Source organism: Schistocerca cancellata, chromosome 8 (assembly GCF_023864275.1).
Source record: "Schistocerca cancellata isolate TAMUIC-IGC-003103 chromosome 8, iqSchCanc2.1, whole genome shotgun sequence".
Taxonomy (NCBI): domain Eukaryota; kingdom Metazoa; phylum Arthropoda; class Insecta; order Orthoptera; family Acrididae; genus Schistocerca; species Schistocerca cancellata.
The window spans coordinates 169,378,671-169,399,460 of NC_064633.1; positions in this window are offsets into that span (position 1 = coordinate 169,378,671).

The following is a 20,790-nucleotide window of genomic DNA, read 5'->3' on the forward strand; positions in this document are numbered from 1 at the left end:
ACAGTCACTCAGATACGAAGTATTATTGTTGCATTAGTAAATTATTTTCGAAAAATTCATCTCAGCTGCGGGCCCTAACGCGTTGAAAATTAAGAAAGGTGTGTTTCACTCGACATCTTCGGGGCCATTGCTACTTCACTATTGTTTTGTGATAGTCAGGCAGTACCAGATCATAGCAACGTAATGCAATAAATTTGTAGATGAATGAAGGCACGGTTTTGGCTACATATCCTGTTGATCAGGTGAAAACTAAGTGATGTTTGTGATATGCAAATTTGGGCTCACTGAAGAGAAAGTTATACAATGACCAATAGTAACACATTTCAAATGCTACAGAGTATGCCGTTGTGTATAAATATGTGCGTCTGTAACGAATCACTCCTAAGAATAGACACGCTGCGTAGAACAAGTTTGTTTAGGGCTAGTTCTTTTATGAAAAAGGACAAGACTTATGTGGAATTTTGTGACCACTGACAATAGCAGCACAACTACACACTACCTACCAATAATTTACAGACACCTTATTATAACGGATGTTAATGTTGGCGTTTAAACTTTTCGAATAAATATCCTACAAAAGCTCTAAAAGAAGGAGGCAATGGCATTGGTCAGGACAATTGCTATTCTAACACCGCCAAATCGTACTTTTATGCCAGGCTTTCGAATGTTGTTAATATTTTACAGGCCAAAGCCGATGAAGTAGTTTCGCCTGGTCAAACTCTTTCGTCCTGTTACCGATAGGTTAAAACAGTTTAGCGTAGGTCGAATCGGTTTATCCTAGTTACAATTTACATGCATTAGGATAAATTGGTACGTCCTGGTCTGAACTAATTTTGCCTAGTCGGAAAGCATGTCGGTGCCTGTACGAACGGGGGGGAATCCTCGAATCATCTCTGGCTCGCACCTCGCGCCTTTCAACCGCTCTTCGCTTGCACTGTTCTTTATTTTGAATGCTGTTTTGCAAAGACGAGAGCGCGTGCTAAGTTGCTGGTTGCACTTCAAAGATTTTATTATAATCCTAGTATAATGATTGTGAGGCGTTTCATCGTGGATGAGCCTTCGTGTAATAGACAAGCCGATCAAATGCTGTGGAGAGCAAAGGTTCTGGAGGAAATATTTCAGACTTAAAACCAAAACTCTTCTCATTATAATGTGTTATCAGTAGACGAACATGCTTATTTGGTGAAACAAGTAGAAGCCATGAAAAAGTTTGAAAAAAGAACATCATTACGAAAAAGAAGACTGAAACGAATTGCTGTTTTGAAAGTTGGTTGTGTGAAAAAACTCATAGCACGGTGTGAAGGGAATATATAATACTTTGTTCCAGCTCATGAACTTTATGATGTGATTGACACAGCTCATGTAGCTGTGGATCATGGTGGTCGAAATAGGCTATCAGCCGAGATATAAAAAAAAAAAAAAAATTATGCCAATGCCACAAAGGAAATGATATTCCTCTGTTTACCAATATCTGATTTTTGTCAAGAAAAGAGAACAAAAAAGAAAAGAGGGCTTGTTTCAAAGCCAGTTCTCCATTCGGAACTGAAGAGCAGATGCCAAGTCGATTTGATTGATTTCCAAACACAACCAGAGGGTAATTAAAATTCATTCTAGTTTACTAAGACCATCTCACAAAACTTGTTCTCGTTCGTGCGTTAACAGGAAAGAGGGCTGAAGAAGTGGCTTATCATTTGAATGACCTATTCCTAACAGAGTGGGCGCCATGCATTCTTCACTGTGATAATGGAAGAGTATTTGTCAGCAGTGTTATAAGTGAACTCGCAAATCTTTGGTCAGAAAAGGAAATAGTGCATGGAAAACCAAAGCACAGCCAAAGTCAGGGTTCTGTTGAACGTTCCAACCAATACATTGAAAATATGATAGGTTCTTTGTTAAAGGACAACAATTCGACGAAGGTATGTCAAAATTCAAGAGAAATCGAGCTTACCATCCTGGCATAAAACAATCTCCTTACAAGGAATTATTCGGAATCGAACCTAGAGTAGGACCTTCCACTTCCTCGTTGCCTTAAGAAATCATTAATGAAATTCAGGATGAAGATGATGTAAAGAAGGCAATCGAAGATGACATCAATACTGAACAGCTGTTGTGGCCATGCGGTTCTAGGCGCTTCAGTCTGGAACCGCGCGTCGGCTACAGTCGCAGGTTCGAATCCTGCCTCGAGCATGGATGTGTGTGATGTCCTTAGGTTAGTTGGGTTTAATTAGCTCTAAGTTCTAGGGGACTGCTGACCTCAGATGTTGAGTCCCATAGTGCTCAGAGCCATTTGAATCACTTTTTTCTGAACAGTATTGTTGTTTGCTTGTCACGTTACTATGTTTGATCCAAGAATTCATAATTAAAGATTGTGTGTAAGAGCTTAGCTCTGCGTTGCTCAGAGTGATTAGTGAAATCAACACAGGTCTTACTGCACCAGTCCGATCGCCAGCCACGGTGTTTTATAGGTGAAAGATTATCCATATAGGAATTGAACTGGGAGCGACATCGCAAGAGGAAGAGTGCCACAACGTCTCCTATATATATATATATATATATATATATATATATATATATATATATATATATATATATATGTGTGTGTGTGTGGGGGGGGGGGGGTGTAGGAGTGGATCGGTGTATGGCTGTGGGTGTGTGTGGGTGGGTGTGGGTGTCTAAGGAGACAATATAAAAATGCAGTAAATGAAGCAGGCGAAAAGGAATACACACGTCTCAAAAATGAGATCGACAGCAAGTGCAAAATTGCTAAGCAAGGGTGACTAGAGGTCAAATGTAAGGATGCACAGGCGTATACCACTAGATAGATACTGCCTACAGAAAAATTAAAGAGACCTTTGGAGGAAGAGAACCACTTATATGAACGTCAAGATCTCCAATACAAAATCAGTTCTAAGCAAAGAAGGGAAAGCAAGAAGTTGGAAGGAGAATACAGAAGGTTTTATACAATGGCGAGCAACTTGACGGCAGTATTATGGAAATGGAAGAGGAAGTAGATGAAGATGAATTGGGAGATCCGATATTGCATGAAGATTTTGACAGAGCACTGAAAGACCTAATTCCAAACAAGGACTATGGAGTAGACAACATTCCGTTAGAACTACAGATAGGCTTATGGTGAGCCAGACATGACAAAACTCTTCCGTCTGGTCAGAAAGATATATGAAACAAACAAATTACCCTCAGAATTCCAGAAGAATGTAATAATTCCAATCACAAAGAAAGCAGGCGTCGACAGCTGTGAAAACTACCAAAGTTTCTTAAGTCACGGTGGGAAAATAATAACACACATTCCTTACAGACATATGGTAAAACTGGTAGAAGCCGACCTCTGGGATGATCAGTTTTGATTCCGTGGAGATGCTGGAACACGCGAGGCAATACTGACCCCACGGTTTGTCTTAGGAGGAAGGCTTTGAAAAGGCAAACCTACTTTTCTAGAATTTGAAGATTTAGAGAAAGCTTTTGATACAGGTGACTGGAATACTTTCTTTCAAATTCTGAACGTGGCAGGAGTAACATACAGGGACCGAAAAGCTATTTACAATTTGTACAGAAGGCAGGTGGCAGTTATGAGAGTCGAGGGGCATGTAAGGGAAGCAGTGGTAGGGAAGGGAGTGAGACAGGATAGTAGACTTTCCCTGATGTTATTCAATCTGTATATTGAGCAAGCACTAAAGGAAACGGAAGGAAAATTTGTAGTAGGAATTAAAATCAGTGGAGAAGAGGTAAAAACTTCGATATTTGCTCATTACATCGTAATTCTGTCAGAGACAAGAAAGGACCTGGGAGAGCAGTTGAACGGAATGGACAGTGTCTTGAAAGGAAGATATAAGATGAACATCAACAAAAGCAAAATGAGCACAATAATATGTAGTCGAATTAAATCAGGGGATGCTGAGGGAATGAGATTAGGAAATGAGACACTTTAAGTAGTGGATGAGTTTTGCAAAATCACTGATGATGGTCGAGTTAGGGAGGGTATAAAATGTAGACTGGCTATGGCAAGGAAGGTGTTTCGGAAGAAGATAAATTTGTTAACATCGAGTATAGATTTAAGTTTTAGGATGTCTTTTCTGAAAGTATTTGTGTGGAGTGTAGCCATGTATGGAGGAGAAACACGTACAGTTTGTAGTTTAGACAAGAAGAGAATAGAAGCTTTCGAAATGTGGTGCTACAAAAGAATGCTGAAGATTAGATGGGTAGACCACGTAACTAATGAGGAGGTACTGCATAGAATTGTGAAGAAGAAAAATTTGTGGCACAAATTGACTAGAATAAGACATCGGTTGGTAGGACACGTTCTGAGCAACAAGGATGACAAATTTAGTGCTGTAGGGAAGTGTGTCTGGTAAAAATTGTAGGGGGAGCCCAAGAGATTCAGAAGGATGTATGTTACAGTAATTACTCGGAGATGAGGAAGCTTGCACAGGATAATATAGCATGGACAGCTGCATCAAACCTGTGTCTGTATTGAAGACCACAACATATAAACTCTGCAGTTTAAACATTGCGGACCCATTTGCATTGACGTACTGCCACTGCATTTTCATTGATTTTATATTGATTTTATCCCTATGCATCGTTTCTTTAATCGTGGTGCGTTACCTCATTTCCTATAATGTCCGAGGCGTCTGAAATCGTTTATGGGTCACTGGTATCTGGCAGAATATGGGAATGCTCCGCCAGAACTGCTGCATAGCTGTAAGAATTCTATTCGTGGAAAGCCTCCACAGAAAAACTTCAGTTTTACTGCGATCGCTAGAAGCTACAGCTCTCAACATCTTACTGATGGTAGTGTGTTGTTTCGAGCAGCGAACAGCCAGGTCTTTACCGCTCATACTAAATTATTTATGGTATAAATATGGATGAAAATGGTAGAATAATTAAAACAGAAGTATATTACTTCATTAATTATCATGTACACAATATATACGCACACACATACTCTTCAGTATTATAGTTAAAAAGGAAAAAATTCTTAAGTCATCTGACTAGCCATTTGCAACTTTATCGTCCCCTTAGAAACATTTATGAATGACTGTGCTGATAAACCTCTCACATTATTTGAATTTCAAATAGCTGAACAGAACTGAACGCACTCAGACATTTCGCTCTTTACCTATTATGCTCAACACTAAACTGACACACAATATTTTTAGCGCAACGCAATCTGACTTTCAAAAATCCCTACAATAGAATGGCCCTGACTATCAATAACCTATAACTCTCATGAATCACTTACCTCACAAAAATCTTCGTTACTCGAACTACTGCAATACAGCGAGCGCCAATACTGCCAGCTAAATAAATGATTCTAACTACTGAAGGCAGTAACTACTGATAGGGATCGTCAGCATATGAAAGATTTTGATAGAGAACAACAATGTACTTAGCTTAATAATGTTCCAAAGTCATCATATATACACTCCTGGAAATGGAAAAAAGAACACATTGACACCGGTGTGTCAGACCCACCATACATGCTCCGGACAATGCGAGAGGTGTGTACAAGCAATGATCACATGCACGGCACAGCGGACACACCAGGAACCGCGGTGTTGGCCGTCGAATGGCGCTAGCTGCGCAGCATTTGTGCACCGCCGCCGTCAGTGTCAGCCAGTTTGCCGTGGCATACGGAGCTCCATCGCAGTCTTTAACACTGGTAGCATGCCGCGACAGTGTGGACGTGAACCGTATGTGCAGTTGACGGACTTTGAGCGAGGGCGTATAGTGGGCATGCGGGAGGCCGGGTGGACGTACCGCCGAATTGCTCAACACGTGGGGCGTGAGGTCTCCACAGTACATCGATGTTGTCGCCAGTGGTCGGCGGAAGGTGCACGTGCCCGTCGACCTGGGACCGGACCGCAGCGACTCACGGATGCACGCCAAGACCGTAGGATCCTACGCAGTGCCGTAGGGGACCGCACCGCCACTTCCCAGCAAATTAGGGACACTGTTGCTCCTGGGGTATCGGCGAGGACCATTCGCAACCGTCTCCATGAAGCTGGGCTACGGGCCTGCACACCGTTAGGCCGTCTTCCGCTCACGCCCCAACATCGTGCAGCCCGCCTCCAGTGGTGTCGCGACAGGCGTGAATGGAGGGACGAATGGAGACGTGTCGTCTTCAGCGATGAGAGTCGCTTCTGCCTTGGTGCCAATGTTGGTCGTATGCGTGTTGGCGCCGTGCAGGTGAGCGCCACAATCAGGACTGCATACGACCGAGGCACACAGGGCCAACACCCGGCGTCATGGTGTGGGGAGCGATCTCCTACACTGGCCGTACACCACTGGTGATCGTCGAGGGGACACTGAATAGTGCACGGTACATCCAAACCGTCATCGAACCCATCGTTCTACCATTCCTAGACCGGCAAGGGAACTTGCTGTTCCAACAGGACAATGCACGTCCGCATGTATCCCGTGCCACCCAACGTGCTCTAGAAGGTGTAAGTCAACTACCCTGGCCAGCAAGATCTCCGGATCTGTCCCCCATTGAGCATGTTTGGGACTGGATGAAGCGTCGTCTCACGCGGTCTGCACGTCCAGCACGAACGCTGGTCCAACTGAGGCGCCAGGTGGAAATGGCATGGCAAGCCGTTCCACAGGACTACATCCAGCATCTCTACGATCGTCTCCATGGGAGAATAGCAGCCTGCATTGCTGCGAAAGGTGGATATACACTGTACTAGTGCCGACATTGTGCATGCTCTGTTGCCTGTGTCTATGTGCCTGTGGTTCTGTCAGTGTGATCATGTGATGTATCTGACCCCAGGAATGTGTCAATAAAGTTTCCCCTTCCTGGGACAATGAATTCACGGTGTTCTTATTTCAATTTCCAGGAGTGTATATATCAGTTCATGATATCCAATATTTCAAATTTACTGTTTCTGACGGACATACGTCCAGATTGTCTGCTCTCATAATTCTGCCATTTTTCTCCCCACATCCACCACTGCTGGCGGCTCACCTCCAACTGCGCAACGCTACGCGCTGTTCACATCCCACTGCCCACCACTACAACAGCGAATATTCCAACAATGCCAACCAGCCACAGACTGTACACAGCACTGCCAGTGATTTTCATACAGAGCGCTAGGTGACGTTACGAACATAAAAACCTAAACAGCCTACTTACAACTTATCTCGTGCCTAGTGTAGTCACAATAACACTGCACACATTTGAGGTAGGATCGTGCTGAACATGTCATTGTAAGAGTCAGCGGAGGCACCTAAATACACACATAATAAGCGATGCCAGCCACCTCCATCACTGTCGCCGCCCTTACCTTCCATCACCCAGAAACAAAATGGCGCCCTTTTTTTTGAGGGTAGAAACTAGCGTCGTTAGAATTAGGTGCAAGAGTGACGTGTCACCCGATGCGTATACCAGTGTCATTAGCAGTCGACCCAGTAAGCCTTGTATGTCACAACATTTGCCAGTTTTAAACATAGAAATTTAAGATATGCTCTTAGGCTCTCTCCTAGGCACACCCTCAGGAATCGCGACATATTTACATTTTCAGAGAAAACGACAAAATGTCTGCAACAAACACATACACAAATGTCATTGGTAGTATCAGGATGTGTTACAAATGCGAAGAAGAGAGAAAAAAGAATGCATATAAGAGTATGTGAATCTACTGTTTTCAACCCCATAACACGATTATCTAAGATATGACCACAGTGATTACAGATAAGTTTGAACATTATTATCATTCACCTCAGGGGGTCCTGAAGGCCAGTATGTCATTAACTGACATTAAATTATAGCAAGCTGCTCCATGAGTGACGTGTTCGTGATAAATCTTCAATCTGCTGTCGCCATGAAACGGCATAATGTTATAACACAAGTCGCATTATGTAAACAACGAAATACGAACTGTACGGCGTCTCTAAGCTGACGTTTGTCAACCGCTGTCGACTTTCATGGTCACATCCATTGACACATTATTTTGAAGGTAGATTCGAGTGACACTAGATTTTCTCCTTGTAGAAGGCTAACTTGCAAATGCGAAATATTTGTCAGTATAGGTATAAGCATCTGGCAACCATGATGGAGCTTATAATAAATCTGGGTCAAGCACAGAAAAGTATCTGACGAAAAGTCCTGGGTTGATATAAAATGTAATTATTAGTTAATTTTATAGCTGAAACGAGTGTGACTCTTTATACGCCGTCTGTCACTGGTAAATCAATAGTTACTATAACTGGAACGTATTTAAAACAGTACTACTTCTTTCCGACATTTGGAAAGAACAGGCACTACGTATATAATTAAGATGGTGACGATCAATATTCCTTCATCGCAGATGCACGCCAAACTCGAACAATTACGGGACTCTTCTAGATACAGCGAGCAATAAACTTAATGAGCAGTGGCACTACATCAGTGTGTGGTATAAGTCGAGACTTTGGATCTGATGGTAGGCATACAACATTAGTCTGTGCGGTTATGGTAATGAGTGTGTTTGGATGGCGTAGTGGTAAATGCATCTGTCTAGTAAGCTAGAGTCCTGGGTTTGAATCTTGGTCTGTGAAAAATTTTCAACTGGCCCCATTGATATAAAACAATGCCGACTGTCAGCTAATGTCTTTAATTACTCTGTGTCGTGATTCATAGTGGCTGCATGTCCAAATAACAGACACCACATATATAATTAAGGTGACGACAGCAAATGATCACTTCTTTCCAAATGCACAGAAAGCTCGAACACTTACAAGATTTGGCGAGATGTCGCGAGTAATGAGGGTATCGAGTAGGGACACTACACCAGACGTATGTTGTACAAATTGAGAATTTGGGTCTGACAGGAAGTTCTGGTGACCACTGTATCCGTATGGCGTGGTGGTCAGTACTTCTGTCCAGTAGGCAGAACACCCGGCTACAAATCCCAGTTCCCCACAAATTTTCAAACAGCCCCATTGATAATAATCATTGGCAACTGTCAGTTAATGTCTCAATTCCTTTGTATTTTTAGCTCTTTTTATGGAGGGGTTGTGAGTGAGGGGGGAGAGTCTGGTGTGGCCACTCTGTGGTATTATGAATTTACAAAATTGGTTTTCGCATTCTGTTTGGCAGAGAATGTACTATCATCAGACACTCGTCCTGATTGAAACCATGCGGATACTCTCCTATGTTTCTGAAACGATAACTCTTGATTTGGTGTTGGGTTTTTTCAGTATTGCCACCTCCTCATTGCGACACGAAATGTATTCGATTCAGTTTCCTAGTATGTAACAAAAGTATTCGTTATCACAGGCTTGCAGTGGCAGGATGTTTATTTTGTGTTTGTACAAGTGCCAACGCAGTATTACGATTTTTATTTCGCACTCGCTTTAAATCTATTTTAAATAATGCAATGTTTTATTTTCAAGTCTATTTTTCAATATGTATTACATATGTTAAATGAGACCTCCCTTCTCTTGGTATTTTTACTATGGTATCCTAGATCTCTGGTGACAGGATATTTATTGAATCCTAATCAAAGGTTTTGAGTACTCGTTTGTTGAGTGAGTAGGTAATTTACGGTAGATGTGGATTGAAGGATTGTCAGTCCTCGTATCACGAAAGTCTAATAATACGCTTCAGAGAGTCAACACGTCTGCTGGAACTGTGTCTGTGTTACGTAAAAATATACATAAAAAAGACGATACTCTTTTGACTTACTACTTTAACTGATTAACTTTTACATACTCTGATTCGGTGTGACTAGTAAATTGTGTGTGCTAGGATAGGTGTCGATGTTTTTTATGATTAAATTGAATTTTGATGTCTTGTTTTGTAAACGTGGTGTACTTTACGCTACAAAATGGTACTGTGTTTTATAGGTCTGAATATAGTCGTTACCGACCGAAATTAACATTGCGATATAATAAGCTGTAGCCCGTAATTGGAATAAATACACAATCGTGTCGTATGTGACAACGGCTTGTAACCTCCAAGAGGCATCGTATGGTAGTCTCACATCCAACTTCCTGACAGGCTATGAAGCCGTGATAGATCGGACTATGATCCCGAACCTATATATTCGTAGACATGTCTTAAGGCTCAAAACCAAAATTTAAATCGGTTATGAGGATTTATTCAGTCCCCTTAGAAGTGACAGATTCCAAACGGAATATTCATGTTGGACGTAGAACAATGGCAGAATATCGGCTTTCGTAAATTCTGCGTGTCATGTCCCAACACTGTGGCCCATTAGCGACCTTAGCGCTACTGTATCGATGACGTAGATTGATCACCTCATCTGCATGGCAGACGGCCACCGATGAGCTCCACCTGGAGGGTCGGAAAACCATTAGAGCGCTACTGCCGAAGCGCTTTTGCCCAGCCTTTGAATTTAACAATCCTTTGCCGTCCAAAGGACAGCATGCATATGATGCTTTGGTGAATGAAACCTCTGACACGAAAACTATTCATGTTATCTTGGGATCGATAACGCAGCAAATAGCGAGATGATTAATTAAAGATGGTCATTGGCCTACTAATTGCAATACGCGGAAGGCCTGGTAGACACAAGCAACAGTAATGGGTAATGCTTTTGTTTAACAGATAGTGACTGTTTTCCAAGTTTTTACTGCTTGGGATGACGGTCCTGCACACCTACAGTACCATAGTAGATGTTCACTGTCCCAACGTACTTTAACCCTTTAGTCGTCGTTCGTAATCTACCTTAAGCACACTTCGGCAGCTCTATTCATACATTTTTCGTTTACTGTTTGCAAATAATTTTCTGCCTGAAGAATACTTGTCAATAGGACCACTCAGTATTGGACACGTCATGACGAGTTTCACTAAAACTATGAATTTTTTCTCTTTGCGTATTACGACGATAATTCTATGTGCGATCAAGGCTTCCGTGTTAGAACAGTGAGTCAGGTATATCACTATGGAGATGCAGTACACGTGTCGATTTTGTGTCTGTGCAGGAATGTCCATTGACGATTGGAAGATCAGAGATCATTTACAGGAAGCTAGATCACATGAGAAAATTTCGGTTGTTGAAAACAAGGTGTGGTGAAGGGAACGAAATGGAAGGGTAGAAGATTATATCAGTGTCAGGTAGGAAAGCCGTAACTACGCAGAACTAAAGAGAAAAGTCCAAGGTATGGTGATTTGGCAAAGTCGTTACGGAAGGTAGAACAACTACTGACGGTGATGACAAAATGTAGTGGCACACAGGAGCGGATTCGGGGGAAATGAGGGGGAGGGGTTAACATTGTCATGACGAGTCGCTCCTAGAGCATGTTTCAGTAGATTGGTTTACAACGTTACATATATCCACCTCCAAACTTCCCACCTAGCAGTCGGGAATAAAATGGCATGAAACCCATCATTATAGCCAGGTATAGGCGCACATTCCTAGGCTGACAGAGCCTGCTATCAACAAGGCATAGCACTAGGTTTGAAAAACCACAGCTAGAGCCAACAAATCGCTAGAAAGCGAGTAAGGGAAGTTAGAGAATAAGTTCTTACATTAAAAACAAGTATCAGAAAGACCTCCCTAAACGAGGAGGAAACGGCTAAAAGAATCAGTTTTCTCTTCATTTACACGCAGAAATGAACATGGTTTGGACCCTTTTCTTAAAAATCATAGTGCTAAGCAAAATAATGATTATGGTGGGTGCACACGTCGAGTTTTTAGTATGATGTCGTAGTTTTGAACGTTTGTCACTATTATAGCTCTTCAGTTAATCGCATAACAGGTATTTTTCTCAAATATTTGAACGAATGCTCTCCAGATGCTGTATATCTCTCAACTGCAGTTTCTTGGATTTTAAGCCAAAACGACTTAAACAAATAAGTATTATCTCAGCCTTGTACAGCCTTCATTAAATGTAGTACTTCCACTGCCTGTGCTGCCTGACAATGATATTTGTCGCAGACAGTGCTTTTACTGTGACTCGTAACATCATGTGACGCAAAATATGCCGATCAAATGGTACAAAATTTTGGCTTGAAGGTATTTGTAACTTTCATCTGTCTTGGGCATGCAGCTCAGCCGATAAAACGTTCGACACTTTTGCCCTTAAATGATAATCCAACTGCCGGCCGGAGTGCCCGTGCGGTTCTAGGCGCTACAGTCTGGAGCCCAACGACCGTTCCGCTCGCAGGTTCGAATCCTGCCTCGGGCATAGATGTGTGTGATGTCCTTAGGTTAGTTAGGTTTAATTAGTTATAAGTTCTAGTCGACTGATGACATCAGAAGTTAAGTCGCATAGTGCTCAGAGCCTTTTGAACCATTTGATAAACCAGCTGCTGCATCATTCTAGCTGAAGTGAAGATAGTATATATGTCGCAGTCAGCACTAGTTTTTACATAGAACGTGTTGCTTTTATTTAAAACTAGTTTATACTGAATGTTTCTGTTGCAATTAAAATTTCATAACTATAACTATAATTTACTGCTACACATTTATGAAATATGGATGAAACTAGTATTACTTTTGAACATTATGCAATGCTAGTTTAGGCTAGAGAAACATTGTTAGGAGAAATGATTCAATCCAAAGCAAGTAAGTGTTGAGTAGGATTAAAATAACGTTTGCAGTGTTCACTACTGTAAGATCATACACTAAAGGAATCATTATAACGAATATCTCTGAGCTATGTTTATGTGCATTTTCTTCAGTTGACTGTGGTTGTTCAGTTTCATCCGCTAATTAATAGCAAGTTTCTTTTGTCATCACATTTTACTGGTTTCCTTTTTACCCTTATATATCTATTTGCTATATCCTCTATAAAAATTATTCTTCCATCACCTTTCTTGAATTAAATCTGCCATGAGAAATGCGTACAATTAGATCTATATGTGCTTAGAGGAAGAGTAACGGAGCCGTGCGTGGCTCGTGTTTGTGCCATCTTTATTTTAAATCTTGTTTTCACCGTACAGCCGCCTCGTCATTTTAATTTCAGTTACTGCTGTCACTGAATTGTTGTTTTGCTTGCCCTTGAGCGGCAGCAGCAGCGCGTATCGATAAGTGCACTGTCATACAATCTCTGGGCAACCGAAGGCATTTCCTGGTCGTCTTGTGTCTGGAGTCAGTTGGAGAAGGACCAGCAGGCCGGTCGCGACGCAGTACCTTTGCAGTCGGGCACGGAGCCTCAGTGAGGCCCGTTCAGCCAGTGTCAGCAGGGACGACCGTTGGTTGGTCTTCGGTCGGTCGTCCCAACGACGACGTGTATTTGGGTCTGTTCCTTCCTGTGCAGAGATGTCGGTTGTGTTTCCTCTGCATGAGTGGGTCCGAGTCAGTTTCTCTGGGACGTCGTCCGTCCGAAGGAAGTCAGTGAGTTGGAGACCAACCAGCAGTGCAGTCGACGAAGCAGCAGTCGCGGACGGACCAGCACTTCAGTCGGTCAGTTGGCGTGGAGCAAGCCCCCGTCGCGCGGAGTCGGGCTGGAGCCGCTGGCAGCGTGCACGTGCGGTTGGAGTGTGAAGTGCTGCTTGCGAGTGCTGCGAAGTTCGTCGCCCATAGATCTTGGACATGAAAGTTGAGTCCTCACTTAACTCACTATCGAGACTCAACTGATTACATTTCTTCGTTTGATCCTGATCGTCGCTTTTGGGACAGTCCCTTGATCAACACCGTGTGTGTATTTACGTTGGGTAAGATTACAGCTGCCTTCCTCTGAAATTTGACTTAATTTATTCCCTGTTACTGAAGCTCACCAGCGGTATTCGCTGCCTTGTGGCCGTAGACGTTCAGGTTACCTGCCCTCGTCGTTCACGAAATCTTAGGTAGTGTATTTTCCTCATTGTGTTGTTGCTGTCCAGTGCGGCATGTAGTTCGATGGCTGAGATGTTGTTGGCGTTGTGTTCTCCAATATTCTGTGTGTCGTTGTATCGTGGTCGTTTTGCTGGTTGCGCCCAATGGAACTGATTTGGTTGATTGGTCGGTCGGCTGTCTGTCGGTATGGAGGCCTTCCGATTAAGAGATAGTTGGTCAGGCTGTCCGTCTCTCGTAAACGGGCGTTAGTGTTATAATTCCAGGCCGACCCTTAGAACTTCTGAGTTCTGTTCCATGTCTGTTACATAGTAACTTCCCTGTCTGAGATTTAGTTATTTGGTTGATGTGTGGCCTTCAGCCGAGTTTGAATATCTCCTAAATTAATGTTCTTGTCTTGCCCTTAAGGCATATGGTTGTGATGTTTTTGTATGGGGCATTCAGCTGAATTTCCTTCGATTGTTTTAAGATTAGGCCTTCTGCCGTTGGATTGAAACAATTTTTAATGCTCATTATGTTGCCTCCAGGCGAGTTACATTAAAATTAAAGTGCTAAGGCCTTCAGCCTGCTTAGATTAAAGATTTAGAAAATGTTTTTGGTGACACCTCCAGAAGAACCTTCTATGTCAATTCGTTACTTAGGCCTTGCGTCTTGGGTTTTGAGTGTAGCCTTCAGCCGATGTAAAGTTAATCAAAGGTGGTCTATTAAAGTTTTGAGTGTTTTTGCTTTCTTGCATGATGTTGTGTGTGAACAAATAAAGTTTGTATGTTGATTGCAACTGACAGATATGTCATTTGGCCCGTTCCACAACCTAATACGTTCTGGTCTCCTAGCGCAGGTGTTTCACTAGCTGTACAGGCGTGTGTAGCAGCTAGCGTGTCAACGCACTCGCCCGTCTTAGACAGGAGACGCCACTTGACCAAACATACTCGTTATAAAGCGTCATGCTTAAGGTAAATTAACCTTGGACTCTGTGAAAACAGTTTTAACTGTGAAAACGCCTTTGGCTGGTAAAAACCAGTTTTGACTGACAATCGTTTTTCACCAGCAGTTAATTTATTTATTTATTACTGCATTTATTTAACCTGGCAAGATTAGGGCCTTCAGGCCCTCTCTTACACCTAACCAGGCATACTCAGATTCAACAAATTTCAGTTTCTACAGAACATTAAGGACATATAACATGTTATACAGTATTAATGTTAAAGAAAAAAATAGAGATTATAAAAGTAGTACAATGATAATTATAACAATCAAAAAATAATTATAAGAATCAAGAATAATAATAATAATAATAATAATAATAATAATAATAATAATGACTATGTATATGAAAGTAAACATATTTTTCTTTTATGAATGTCAGTCCAATTGCTAGTTGGGAATTTTCTCGTTATATTCTTGCAGCTTGTGAGATATTCTCATCAAGCAGAAACGTAAGACGATAGAATGGAGTGAAAGAGATATAGAAGAGGTAGATAGGTTAGAGGAAGAGAAATAGAATGGTGAAATTCGAAGCTATGATGGAGAGGAGAAAGAAAAAGGTGAGAGGGGCACAACAATGGTGGCTATACCGTCCCTAATATGTAAGTCTTGAGTTCCCTCTTGAATGTTGAGTGGTTCTGGATTAGACGCAGATCACAGGGGAGCGCGTTCCATAGTCGTATGGCTGAGATGGAGAATGACACGGAGAAAGATTTTGTGTTATGTAAAGGTACAGCCAAGATGCTAGACTTATCCGATCTGGTATTGCGGTTGTGGAATAATGATAGGTGTTTAATGTGAGAAGATAAGTATTGGGGGCACCAGTGGCTAAGAAATCGATGAAGTAAGCACATCATGTGGAGATCGCGTGCCTTATGTGGGCATATCCAATCTAGCTGGGAGTATGAAGGACTGACATTATCATACAACCGTATATTGCATACGTATCTAACGCAAGCATTCATCACTAGCTCGAGTCATCTCGAATTTTCACTATTTGTGCCGTGTTGAACTACATCACAGTAGTAAAGATTAGGCAAGACTAGTGTTTGGACTAATTTTTGTTCAACATGGGTTGGAAATATTTTTCTAAATTTTTGAATTGCATGTAGGGAGGAGAGCGATTTCCGGCTAGTTGTGACTGTTTGTTCTTCCCAGTTTAGGTGTTCATCCAAGATTATTCCAAGGTCTTTTACTGTTCTTTGGTATGGTAGTTGGGTACCATTGAGGAGTATTTGAGGGACTGTTTCGCGAAAGTACCGACTGATTAACTTTGGATGAGATATAAGTATGACCTGGGATTTCTTGGGGTTTAGTTTCAGACCTAGGTTCTGTGCCCATCGAGAAACAGAGCAAAGATCTGCGTTCGTACTCGCTACTGCTTCAACAATGTTCTTGGGGCTTGCACTTATGTACAGTTGGATGTCGTCGGCATATAGATGGTAGTTGCAGGAGTGAATCACTGAAGAAATATCATTAATGTACAGTGAGAAGAGTAATGGACCAAGGACGGAGCCTTGGGGAACTCCAGAGCGCAAGTTTTTCCATGATGACTTTGATGACTTTTCCGACCCACAAATGACTTGTTGACTTCTGTTTTTGAGGTAGCTGTCGAACCAGTGTATTGCGCTGTTTGAGAAATTCAGCTGCTTCATTTTAATTAGTAATATATCAAAGTCAACTGTATCAAAAGCGTTGCTAAAGTCAAGCAGTGTTAGGATGGTAGCTTCACGTCTGTCCATAGCATGTTTAATGTCATCAGTTACTTTGATTAATGCAGTTGCTGTACTATGGTGCTTTCGAAAGCCTGACTGATATTTGTCGTGGATGTTATGAGTTTTGAGGTAATCCGTCAGCTGTTCATGGACGATGTATTCTAGGGCTTTAGATAATGCAGGTAGTATGCTGATCGGCCTGTAGTCACCTGGCGACACAGGGTTGTCAGTCTTGGGTATAGGTTGAATTAAACTTTGCTTCCACTCAGTAGGATATGTACTACTAACAAGAGACAGGTTGAAGATGTCTGTGATATCAGGAGTAATAGTGTTTACGACGTTCTTAATCATGCCAATGCTCACTCCATCATTTCCTACTGCCTCGGAAGACATTCTCATAATTGCCTTGTGTACTGTGCCGGTAGTGACATGTTTTAGGAAAAACTTGTGTCTCGAGAGATTGATATCTTGGGACTGGTAATTTGTCGCTGCTTGGCAGTTTACAGCTGTTGAGAAGAAATCGTTTAATTCTTCTGCAGACGCTTGATAAACAGCGTCAGATCTTCGCTTCCCTATGCCGAAACTGCGCAGCTTTTTCCACAGTGCAGCAGGTTTTGATATGCCGCATACGACTGAGCGGGCATGTCTGATTTTGGTATTCCTCACGCTTTGCTTGGTTCTATTTCGGAGTTTCCTATAAGCTTCGTACACCTCGGGAGTTGGGTTACGCTTGAAGGCCCTATGTGCAGCATCACGTTTATTCATTAACTGGCGTAATGCAGTGGTGAGCCACGGAGCGGAAGCTCTCTTTACCTTGACAGTGCGTTGAGGAGCATGTTTATCACACAGTGCAATAATTTTGCGACATAATTCCCGAATTTTTCCGTCTAAAGTCGGTTCATTGCTTATATCATGCCAAGGGATGTCTGAGCAATCCTTTTGAAGAGCGTCATGGTTAACATTTTTTAGGTTTCTGTAGGTTACCAGATGAGATTTTTCTTTGGTAGTATGTACTGAGTAATTTAAGAATATCACGTCATGAGCAGAGAGTGCTGCTTATTATCTGGTCGCTTTGTTGCTATTATATCTATCAGTGTATGGCTGTGTGGCGTGTAATGAGTTGGGTCCAGCGGTGTTAAACTCATATCATTGGAGTGGAACAGTCTCCTTAGTTTTTCTGCAGAGGGAGATTTTAATTGTATGTCGATGTTTGTGTCGCCCATAATGATTATGTGTTCATACAGTGTCACGAGCGAGGACAGGGCAGACTGAAAGGAGGACATAGCACCGACGTTTGGAGGTTTATATTAATTACAGTTGTAACAAAAGTCTTCAGGATAATCTATGAATAGTTTTATCCAGTAAGAAAGCGTTATAACTAAAATGTGTTTTTACTGTAACATATGCAATTGTAGTGGCAACTGTAAAACTACATGCTACTTGAATGACAAAATCAGCAGAAACCATCATCCTTCTTTCTATCTTCTCCTTCAGGAATCGGAGATACCGAAGATGATGTTTCTTAAACAGCACACCTTATTTCTGATGCAAAGTGGACATGTACTGTTGTTAGATGATGACATAGTCATTCATTAAATTCTAAAAAGTTGTCGAATTTATAGGCTGACTTGAGCTTTCTTAACGTGGAAATTTAGTATCGTTTAGAAAAGAATGCTTTCTTTCGTAGGACTGGAAGGGAAAAGATTAAAAAAAAAACGTTGACTTGGCAAGTTTAAACTTGTATGTCATAATAAGCGTGCCAAGTTATCCTCCTGTCTGCATAAGTTGAAACTTTTTACGTCATCATTTATTCGATACTAAAAGTAGAAAAATCTGATTTCAATAGTTTTACGTTGTTTATTCTAAAAGAACAATATGTTAATGTTTCAATTTGCACGCTACATGAGTTAAGATTTCTTAGTTTGCACAGACCGTGAAACAGCCTACATGTTCCAGCTACCAAATGAAATTTGTGAGAACTAATCACACACATGGAATCGCTCATTAGTTTTACACAACTTTGCTGACAGACAGATAAATGAATTCTATTAAAGGGATTAGCTTATTTCGTTGACAGTTTCTGATCACATAACAAGGTGTGCCGCTGGTTTGAGGTATAGGCCGATGTTAGAAATATTGCTTCAGTGAAGCTGACAAGCTAACACTTCCACAGCATCTCAGAAGACATCGGACAAACAATCTCAGAGGTTTCGAAATAATTGTATATTTAAAGAAACGAGTCATTAATCCCAGGATCCAAAAGTGAAGTTGATCAGTTATCCCATGTAGCATGAAATCGTTTGTATAGATTCATTGGAGATATCAACTAAAATACTGATAACTAGGGACAAGATATTGCTATTAAGTCAATCACTTGGATTTAACTCGCTGTCGACCACGTAGTAATTGATGACTAACTAAAAATGTCGATTTCAAAAAAAGTGGGATACTTCCGAAAAGAAAAATTTGGTAAGCAAGCTGAGGATTTTTATCTCAGTTCATCTGAATGCCTGATATGAGAGCGTCGCCTTATTGTAATAACGTATTGAATATCACCACAACCTAGGTCTTTTGCAATTTGGAATACGAATATGGAACAAAGGGTGAGTAAGATGTTGATGCTTCCCAGCTTCATCATGACATTTATACACAGCAGTACATGGCTCTTTAAAAATAAGTATTTCTTAAAGCGAAAATATTCCGTAACCTGAATGTAATACACAGCTAACCATTCAGTATATTATACAAGGCACTGAAATTTCTTGAAGGAGGTTCTAGGATTTATACGATTAAGCAAACTCTGATTCACTTATGTGTCATGATTCTTTAAAGGTGTTTTATTATGGAAGAGTAATTTGTAGTGCGCTGACTTACTTTGAGCACCTGATGGCGTCGAACAAAATACTGCCTATATTGGTCAGTGAGTCGAATATGTTGCTTATTTTCTGACTTGATACAGATACTGGGACTTAGAGGACTGGAAATATAGAACTCTTAAAATAGCTTGCAGTCGCAAGAGAGGTTTTCATCTTGTTGTGCACATCAGTGTTAGAAGAATAAAGGCATACAATCTTACAATGCTTCTGTACCAGCAAACAGCCCCCTCCCCGTCCACCCTGCCCAGAACCTTAAGCAATCGAACTGCAGTGTATTAAACATTTTCAGACGACAGATTACTTGATAAATGAGTTCGTGTGATAAATATTTGCAATTAATTGTGTTACATCTTTTGGATGAACAAGGAAAATCGCAATTGTGTTGGTTTTACTTGATTCAAATCATCATCAGTAGCCAAATGAAAGATGAAGACTTTGAAATTATGTATAAAGCTTTTAGGAAATCACTAAGTGCTCTCAGTCTCAAACACTGGACGTATGTAATCTGTGTGATTTGCTTGCCATGACGTAATACTGCCTCAAGATAGGGACGTATGTCTGTAACTTGAACATCTGCATTATCTGTTAAACTTTTACCCTAAGATTACACCTGTTGGCGAGTCGATTATAACAGCATTTAAAATCTTTATATTTGTTCAATAATTATACGTAATACGGAAAATCAAATTTTTTGCCCCCTGAAAGCTGTTAGATAGACAACCAGCAACTAGGATTAGCGCCGTGCTCGAGCTAGCCGTTTCGTGTAGTGCACGCAGAATACCGTGGCAGGTAGATGCGTAGAGGGCAGGGCACGCCTGGGGGAGATCGGCAGCGCTGGGGGGTGGTGGCTTCAGGCAGTCGCTGTAGGGGAAATGCCAGGCGCACGAGGGGAAGTGCCGTTCTAAACTGAAGCCTACTCTCACATGTATGTTGTAAATGTTAAGCAGAGCCGCTTTACACTCACTCTTGCATGGTGACCATTCACAAAAATCTCTTGTCACCTCTGCTTTGGTTAGTAACTAAAAATAATTCCGCCGAAATTGCAGCGATTTATTTTCGCCTGTTTTGTTAGCCATTTGTAACTTTCTGAGACGGGTCCCTAAGGGGAATTTTGAGTAAAACCAACACATTTCTTTTGTAGCCATTATAATATCTGCTTTTTTTTGCCAAAACTCCACAGTGTTTATACAGTCTCAGCTGACTAACATGTTTTGCAGACGCAATAGTGAGATAATTCTGAAACAGTAGTTTATTAAGAAACCTGCAAACTTCCCTCACGCTGTGGCTCTCCGCAATATCTTTTCTTTCAGGAGTACTAGTTCTGCAAGGTTCACAGGAGAGCTTCTGTAAAGTTTGGAAGGTAGGAGACGAGGTACTGGCAGAAGTGAAGCTGTGAGGACGCGGCGTGAGTCGTGCTTGGGTAGCTCAGTTGGTAGAGCACTGGTCCGCGAAAGGCAAAAGTCCCGAGTTCGA